Here is a 10,000-nt window from a genome sequence, read left to right as displayed (position 1 = left end):
ATTCCAACTTTCAAATGTTGTTGTTTCAGCTTTCGCTTACTAGAAGCAACATAATACTCGCTGCAATACAGACCTCGGGAAACCCTCACCGTGAATAAGGTTCACTCACATATTTCACTACATTTTGCGTGGGATTGGAGATGAGGCTACTCGTTCTTGCTCAGTACTAGGCTGAAAATTAACGAAACTTCGTTACAAACGTTCACATGTTGATGTTTCCGCTTTCGCGTACTCGAAACAACATAATACTAGTCTTTGTAATTTAGTTTCATAATTTCAACTGTTCTCATGCAGAATTTTTGCTCATTCTTATCCCAAATTTTGACCTGGCTACTAGTTACACTCCTTGTACTTATTGCAAAATGACCACAAATTTCAACAGCTTTCACATGTTGCTGTTTCGGCTTTCGCTTACTACAGTCAACATAATACTCGTTGCAAAATAAGTGCTCGGCATCTGCAATTTTCCAAAGACGAAGTTTCGCCAGTTCAATTTTCGCTCGCCAATTATGGCTACTAATTCACACGGTACTGAGCTCAACAACATTAAATTTGTTCAGCAAGACTTTCACATGTTGATGTTTTGGCTTTCGCCTACTAGAAGCAACATAATACTCGTCTTGTTAGCTCATTCAATGAGAATAGCTTTTCCCGTTGAGAATTTTTGCCTTCAATTGGCGTTGTAGTGAGTTTGGCTACTCAGATCACCAAATACTTGTGACAATTCGAACCAGAAATGTTTTCAATTTTCACATGCTGATGTTTCGGATTCAACCTACTAGAAGCAGCATAATACTTGTATTCAACAATTTCTGTATCAAATCCCAGTTTTCTCTGGTGCATCTTTGCCAAACTATTCCAAACTGCCTGAGTCTGAATACCAATTACAGGTACTAGTAAATGCACGTTACTAAGGACTATATAGTTCTAGGTTACTGTACACAACGACGTTCACATGTTGATGTTTCATCTGCCGCTTACTAGAAACAACATAATACTTATCGTGCATACCTTTCCATAACTTGTCCTTTTCAGATGCATTAGTTTCCCTTTGTCTTGGCTTCTACAGTCAGACTGGCTACTAGTAACAGCACAGTACTAATCACATATCGTTCTACAGTTTGCAGACAACTTTCACATGTTGATGTTTCAGCTTTCGCCTACTAGAAACAACATAATACTCGCTGTATACATTTGTAGTTCTCTATGTAACTTTCATGTGAAGAAGTTTCGCCAGTCTTTTTGACTGTCTCAAATCTGAGTCATGCTTAGGCTACTAGTTGCTTCATAGTACTTATCGCCTCGAGATCATTGAACAAAACTTGATTTTCACATGTTGCTGTTTCAGCTTCCGCTTACTAGAAACAACATAATACTAGTCTCATTAAGTTCCGTCTCTTTGCAATTTTCTTATGAAGAAAATTCGCCATCACAATGACTCCAGCAGTTCTTGATCAAGGAATGCAATCATTGATCAGAATGCTATTATTTGAATCGGTTCTGCTTTAAGTGTTCCAATTTTATTGGAAGCACCAACAATAGAACATCAATGTGTTCAATCGAGAGTTATATAACCCTGAATCGGACGCAGTCAACAGCCGAAGCCGAGACCGCCTTTTGCGTTAGAGAGGTCGGTAAACAAATCTTGCGATTCATACCGAATTAACACATATAGCTGTGCTCCTCTTCGTAAAGCGAGCCAAGTGATCCCCTGTTGAAGGATGTATTTGGACCAATCTAGTAGCATTTGGTTTCCAACAAGCTCTCCCAAGTTAGCTTACTTATTGGGCTTTTCAACCAATTCGGTTGGCTACAAGCATCATCAAAGTACTAGCCACAGTTTGATCGCAAAATTCTACGACTTTCACATGTTGATGTTTCGGCTTGCGCTTAGCCTACTATAAGCAACATAATACTAGTCATATCATAGAGCGTGATCAGCTTGTGACGTTCTCATGATGAAGTTTCACCAACAGTGTCTCACTTCGAGCTTAAATCCAGCTACTAGTAACTACACAGTACTGACTGCAACGATAACTTTTATCTATACCTTTCACATGCTGCGCTTTCGGCCAGGGCCTACTAACGTCAACATAATACTCGATATAAACTTTTGTTCATGATGCAGCTTCCCCATGCAGAAGTTTCGCCTTCAAATGCTCTCTTGGCCATATGACGTAAGAAAAGGTTACTAGTAACATCACAGTACTAGCCACAGTTTGATTGCAAAATTCTACGACTTTCACATGTTGATGTTTCGGCTTGCGCTTAGCCTACTAGAAGCAACATAATACTAGTCATATCATAGAGCGTGATCAGCTTGTGACGTTCTCATGATGAAGTTTCACCAACAGTGTCTCATTTCGAGCTTAAATCCAGCTACTAGTAACTACACAGTACTGACTGCAACGCTAACTTTTATCTATACCTTTCACATGCTGCGCTTTCGGCCAGGGCCTACTAACGTCAACATAATACTCGATATAAACTTTTGTTCATGATGCAGCTTCCCCATGCAGAAGTTTCGCCTTCAAATGCTCTCTTGGCCATATGACGTAACACAAGGTTACTAGTAACATCACAGTACTAGCCACAATTTGATCGCAAAATTCTACGACTTTCACATGTTGATGTTTCGGCTTGCGCTTAGCCTACTAGAAGCAACATAATACTAGTCATATCATGGAGCGTGATCAGCTTGTGACGTTCTCATGATGAAGTTTCACCAACAGTGTCTCATTTCGAGCTTAAATCCAGCTACTAGTAACTACACAGTACTGACTGCAACGATAACTTTTATCTATACCTTTCACATGCTGCGCTTTCGGCCAGGGCCTACTAATGTCAACATAATACTCGATATAAACTTTTGTTCATGATGCAGCTTCCCCATGCAGAAGTTTCGCCTTCAAATGCTCTCTTGGCCATATGACGTAACACAAGGTTACTAGTAACATCACAGTACTAGCCACAATTTGATCGCAAAATTCTACGACTTTCACATGTTGATGTTTCGGCTTGCGCTTAGCCTACTAGAAGCAACATAATACTAGTCATATCATAGAGCTTGATCAGCTTGTGACATTCTCATGATGAAGTTTCACCAACAGTGTCTCATTTTGAGCTTAAATCCAGCTACTAGTAACTACACAGTACTGACTGCAACAATAACTTTTATCTATACCTTTCACATGCTGCGTTTTCGGCCAAGGCCTACTAACGTCAACATAATACTCGATATAAAATTTTGATCATGATGCAGCTTTCCCATGCAGAAGTTTCGCCTTCAAATGCTCTCTTGGCCATATGACGGAACACCAGGTTACTAGTAACATCACAGTACTAGCCACAGTTTGATTGCAAAATTCTACGACTTTCACATGTTGATGTTTCGGCTTGCGCTTAGCCTACTAGAAGCAACATAATACTAGTCATATCATAGAGCGTGATCAGCTTGTGACGTTCTCATGATGAAGTTTCACCAATAGTGTTTCATTCGAATTGGTTCTGCTTTAAGCTCTCCAATTGTTTTGGATGAACCAGTTTTGCCCTTCGAAGCCACTTTTGTGAGCTTTTGTGGGTCTTTACCAAGAGGATATACCTCAAGGCCTCTTTAATTCCTTTAAGTTCTTTCAACTCCTTTACAGTTTCTAGGTTCACATAGCTGCAAACCTTATTTCTAGTTTTAAGTCTGGCCAACTTGGGGAGAGTTGGTGCAGACCGTGACCAATTCTAGTAGGATGCCACAACAAGAATGTGATCAACTTAGCTTGTCGATGAACCTGCCCCACATTCAAACAACTCTATCGCCTTTTCCTCGTATAGTTATATGCGAGGGCCTCTCATAGAGAGCGCTGTTAGCAACCTTTTCCACATAGACGATAAAGTTGTGAGTGTTTTGCACATGGCTGTTGTCATCACCACGTGACGAGTCAACTCAGCTTGACTCTCTACACTCCGACAAGCTTTGCACATACGCCTTTAGTTCAGTATGTGTCTTTAATCTGACTCCGGTGCCTCAAGCCGGAAAAATTGTCAGATTATGATCATTATCGGTTAGTCATCCCGATGCAAGATCGTATCGTACTGTCTTTGTCTACCTCCAGATTCCGAAGAACAGGAGGAGACTCTCCCAGACCTACATATCTGGGAGAATGTTCAGAGGGCGAGAAGCTGTGGATTACTCTCCCCTAAGAACTGACTAAACTTTACCCTCGTCCAAGGTAAGTTTATTTTAGCTAGCCTTCTATGTAAAGGATCTGAGGCTAAGCTGTGTTTTTTCGAGCCTTTGGCTCGGAGCAAGTTCAGTGGGCGCCCCGAGTAGCTCAACTCTTTCCCACTGAACAGCGCAACGCTCTGTCACTCGCTGGGATTTTTGCGTGTCGGTTCTAACCACGCGACTTGTGGACCTTTTTAGGCCTTTCTCATTCACAAGTCTATAGCTGGGCTTCTATAACCCAGCTTCTGAGATCTAGATAGCTGCAGTTCTGCTAGGCTGCTTTTGCTAACTAGTCTCCCTTTAAGCAGTCCCTTGCCATGACTGCTGAACTATGTATCCACACAAGTAGTTTTTGAGCTCGATACATAATTCGAGATTGGTTGCCAAGCAATCTCTAGCGACAGAGCGTCATGCGCACTACAGACATGGCCTCTACCAGCAGCCATGCCCGAAGGAATCAATCACTGATCCTTCCGCAGGTTCCCCTACGGAAACCTTGTTACGACTTTTACTTCCTCTAGACAATTAAGCTCGATCCGCTTCATCCCGTTGCCGGAGACCGAAGTCCCAACAGTAGGAATTTGCAATTCTTGCTTAACTATCCAATCAGTAGTAGCGACGGGCGGTGTGTACAAAGGGCAGGGACGTAATCCCTATGAGTTGTTGACTCATAAGTACCAGGAATTCCTGGTTCACGTCTGCAAGTTACAACAGACGATCCCCTTGAAGCGCTGTACTTTTCTCTGATTGCCCAGTCCATTTCGGACCAAGGGCTGAGTACTCAATCTAAAAGTACACAGTGTAGCGCGCGTGCAGTCCAGAACATCTAAGGGCATCACAGACCTGTTATAGCCTCACTTCATCTGCGGTATTTAATTCCGCATAGTTCCTCTAAGAAGTGTTTGAATTCACATATAGTGAATTTCATTATTTAGATGGAGAAGATCTCGTTCGTTATCGGAATTAACCAGACAGATCACTCCACTAACTAAGAACGGCCATGCACCACCGCCCATATAATCATGAAAGATATTCAATCTGTCAATCCTTAAGATGTCTGGACCGGGTGAGTTTTCCCGTGTTGAGTCAAATTAAGCCGCAGGCTCCACTCCTGGTGGTGCCCTTCCGTCAATTCCTTTAAGTTTCGATTTTGCAACCATACTTCCCCCGGAACCAATAAACTTTGGTTTCCCGGTTAATCTCTTGCCAAGTCAAGATCGACTTTGACAAATTGTAGGTTGGTATAGTTTATGGTCAGAATTACGAGGGTATCTAATCCTCTTCAATACTCTGACTTTCGTTCTTGATTAATGAAAACATTCTTGGCAAATGCTTTCGCAGTAGTTTGTCTTGCCACGATCCAAGAATTTCACCTCTAACGTAGCAATACAAATGCCCCCGTCTGTTCCTTTCAATCATTACCGCACTCAGCCAACCGGCATCAATCGAGTAGCGGGTCATTCTCCATTATTCCATGCTTTATTATTCGATCCCAAAGGATGCTTTGAACACTCTAATTTTCTCAGGGTGAAAACACCGTTTCCACAGTTCGTCACATTTAAGTGCAAACTATTTCTTCGATGCGAAGGATGAGCGGAACGAGTCAACAGATTTAACTGAAGACCATGTTGCCGTTCTACTCAAACAGATCCAACTATGAGCCTTTTAAACGCAGCAACTATTGCATACGCTTGTAGAGGCTGGTATTACCGCGGCTGCTGGCACCAGACTTGCCCTCTACTCGTTCATCAATGGAGCTTTTAAGTCCATTCCATTCTGATTACAAACCATAAAGGTTCATATCATTATTTCTAGTCACTACCTCCTCGTGCGGAGAGTGGGTAATTTGCGTGCCTGCTGCCTTCCTTGGATGTGGTAGCCGTTTCTAAGGCTCCCTCTCCGGAATCGAACCCTGATTCCCCGTTACCCGTCACAACCATGGTAGTCCGTTACACTACCATCATAGGTTGATAGGTCAGAAATTCGGAAGTTCCGTCCCCAAGCCGAAGCTATCTGGGATCTTTCAGTTACTAGGACTCATCACGGGATGTGTCTGTACTTAGCAAATCACCCGGTGTAGTCTTGTAAAAGTCTCCGACAGTGTCGGACAATCAGCATGCATTAGCTGCAGGGTTACCGCAGTTATTCATTTAGCTTGCAAATCAACTAATAGATAGTAACTGATTTAATGAGCCATTCGCGGTTCCACTTTTTCAAGCTTCGCTTGCACATGCATGGCTTAGTCTTTCAGACAAGCATATGGCAACTGACAGGATCAATCAGTTTAATTGTACTTTGAACAATCTTTCGATTTGTTCGAATTTAGAAAGACATAGCCTTGCGGCCTCGTCAATCTTGCTTTGAGCTTTTTAAATCACGAAGAGTTTCAATGCATGCTTTGGCATGGCTACTAGTTACTACACAGTACTCTACACACTTAGAGTTACCCACGATTACACATTTCACATGCTGATGTTTCGGCTCGCGCGTACTAGAAACAGCATAATACTATGTGTACTGGTAGATAGCGCTCTGTGAGCATTTCCCATGAGCAGGTTTTGCCCTCCAAATCTCTGTTCTACTGTTACCAATACCGGCTAACAACTGTATCATACTAGGGAGAATTGACTCATGATTTAAAAACCAGATGTTCACATGTCGATGTTTCGGCTCTCGCCTACTAGAAACAACATAATACTAGTCTGTTAAAAATCTCAATCACGCCGCCTCTTCAGATACAGAAGTTTTACCTTTTATTGGTTAGAGAACAGCTTTCCAGCTGTCGACATGGTTACTAGTAACAACACCGTACTCAACACAAAAACTTTTCAACTTCACAACTTTCACATGCTGATGTTTCTGCTTTCGCATACTAGAAACAGCATAATACTTATTGTTCTGTCAAGTAATTTGTGTGTCTTTCCCATGTGAAGTTTCACCGGTCAACAATGTTTCCCTGACCAATTACGGCTACTAGTAGCTGTATAATACTAGGGAAAATGATTGAGGATTTAATATCAGATTTTCACATGTTGATGTTTCGGCTTTCGCCTACTAGAAACAACATAATACTAGTCTGCTAAGAAATCTCGCTCAAATTGCCTTTTCACATACAGAAGTTTCACCTTCTATTGGTTAGAGAACAGTTCTCAGCTGTCGACATGGTTACTAGTAACAACATCGTACTCAACACAAAAATTCTTCAACTTCACAACTTTCACATGCTGATGTTTCTGCTTTCGCGTACTAGAAACAGCATAATACTTATTGCTTTGTCAAGAAGTGTGTGTGTCTTTCCCATGCGAAAGTTTCACCGGTCAGCAATAATTGCCGTGTCCAATTAAGGTTACTCATAGCTGTATAATACTAGGGAAAATGATTGAGGATTTAATATCAGATTTTCACATGTTGATGTTTCGGCTTTCGCCTACTAGAAACAACATAATACTAGTCTGCTAATAAATCTCGCTCAAATTGCCTTTTCACATACAGAAGTTTCACCTCTTCTTGGTCACTGTACAGATGATGCTGTCTGTTCTTTATTTGGTTCTGCTTATTATAAGGAGGGGCATCACTCCTTCCTCCTTGGTTTGCATGCATTAAGCCTGCTTTGTGAAAAGCGTATCTTTCTAGCTTTTCTTCGCCTTACTCGAGTAGGACGATACAATCCAGACATTAGTCAGTCTTGGTGTAAAGTCACTGAGTATTATTCGGTTCTGCTTTATTCAGCAATATGCTGTATAATTGTTGTAATTTGCGAACATATTTGTTCTCAGTTCCGAACTACTAGCGACGACAGATTACCAGCGGTCATGAGCCATCAAGGTAGTTCTTTGGTGCATCAAGTAGAGAGGTGCCATCAAACAACACTTCCCTAATAATGCTACACACATAGAATTTGCTACAGTGCAGCTTTTTACTTTGCAAAATTTGCGCACAAATTTTGCATAGAATAAATGTTTTATCAAGATTTTTAGATCCCCTCCCTTGAGAGAACGTTACTCCTTTAAGTGAACACCCCGCGGCGTCCTGTTGTTATTGCTTATAACCATTTCGCAAGCCGGAGGCATAATGCACTACGCAAGCCGCTACTTTGGCACAGAGGCACCTAGTTTTACACCCGGGACTTCAGGTGGCCCAGTTTTACACCCAGTACAGCGGTGCCAGTTGGTAACCCGGTGGATCCTCGGAGACCAGACATGATCATAGATCAAACCCGATGTATGCTACTCCTGAACGTATAGTATCTCCACTGTGCAATGAAATTATCGTTCGTTTCGGGCCTTCCTATACGTTCAGCAGACAATCGCTAGGAATTCACCTCGTGACCCGTGGTGACCACACTGGATTTCAAGTTTATTGATTTGGACAGACCTGTCATTTATTTTGCTTTTCAGCTTCAGTTCTGCTCGATCTAGCTTGCCTAAGGCTTGATCTCGCTTTGCTCACCCCTGTAGGAGCCTCTACTAGTACCACTCGGAGTAATGGGGAATCCACCAGACCTAATCGATGAATGCCATCAAACAACAAACATCATACCCGGCTTCATCAGGCATATTTTATTACTTCCGAGAGGTACTTTAGTATCAGATCTTTCTCCATGCCTCTTATGAGGACCCGTCAGACCTTTCGGTTTATCGTTTAGCTTCAGTCCTGCTCGATCTAGCTTTCCCAAGGCTCGATCTAGCTCTATTCGCCCCACTAGAGGGCTCTCTAAGACCCCTCGGTCTTAGTGTTAGCTCCGGTACTGCTCGGTCGTGCTTGCTGAAGGCCCGACCCAGCTTTAGTTAGATTCTCGTACTTTCTCTTGGCCTCTCTAGGAGGACCAGACAGACCTCTCGGTCTATCGTTTAGCTTCAGTCCTGCTCGATCTAGCTTGCCCAAGGCTTGATCAAGCTCTATTCGCCCCGCTAGAGGGCTCTCTAAGACCCCTCGGTCTTAGTGTTATCTTCTGTAATGCCTAACCAAGCTTACTACAGGCCTTGGTCAGGTCTTTATCGGTCACCGATTAGTAACAGACCAATCATAGGGCCTTCCACCCTATCCGGGTTGAGGTCTTTAGTCCAGCCATATTTTGACAAGACACCTCTCCCTAATAATGCCCCACACATAGAATTACTGTCCATGCAGTATTTAACTTGTGTTTTTTTCTAAAATTTGATTTTCACTTTTTGGAGGTTCATTTGCTCCTCTGACACTCTTTCAGCTTCAATCTTACTCGATCTAGCTTTCCCAAGGCTCGATCTAGCTCTATTCGCCCCACTAGAGGGCTCTCTAAGACACTTCGGTCTTAGTGTTAGCTCCGGTCTTGCTCAATCGTGCTTGCTGAAGGCGCGATCAAGCTTTAGTTAGCTTCTCGTACTTCCTCTTGGCCTCTCTAGGAGGACCAGACAGACCTCTCGGTCTATCGTTTAGCTTCAGTCCTGCTCGATCTAGCTTTCCCAAGGCTCGATCTAGCTCTATTCGCCCTGCTAGAGGGCTCTCTAAGACCCCTCGGTCTTAGTGTTAGCTCCGGTACAGCTCGGTCGTGCTTGCTGAAGGCCCGATCAAGCTTTAGTTAGATTCTCGTACTTTCTCTTGGCCTCTCTAGGAGGACCAGACAGACCTCTCGGTCTATCGTTTAGCTTCAGTCCTGCTTGATCTAGCTTTCCCAAGGCTCGATCTAGCTCTATTCGCCCTGCTAGAGGGCTCTCTAAGACCCCTCGGTCTTAGTGTTAGCTCCGGTACAGCTCGGTCGTGCTTGCTGAAGGCCCGATCAAGCTTTAGTTAGCTTCTCGTACT

The 10,000-nt window shown here is 42.9% G+C and overlaps 1 pseudogene; it reads right to left on the bottom strand.

The window, feature by feature from the left end:
* Positions 1-1,571: 1,571 nt before the first annotated feature.
* On the bottom strand, positions 1,572-1,723 carry LOC142356603 (5.8S ribosomal RNA; annotated as a pseudogene).
* Positions 1,724-10,000: the final 8,277 nt, after the last annotated feature.

The sequence above is a fragment of the Convolutriloba macropyga genome, unplaced genomic scaffold (genome assembly GCF_964194025.1).
Source record: "Convolutriloba macropyga unplaced genomic scaffold, txConMacr16.3 SCAFFOLD_1616, whole genome shotgun sequence".
NCBI classification, from domain to species: domain Eukaryota; kingdom Metazoa; phylum Xenacoelomorpha; order Acoela; family Convolutidae; genus Convolutriloba; species Convolutriloba macropyga.
Note: the sequence above shows the minus strand (reverse complement) of the source record. Positions and strands in the feature narration are given on the sequence as shown.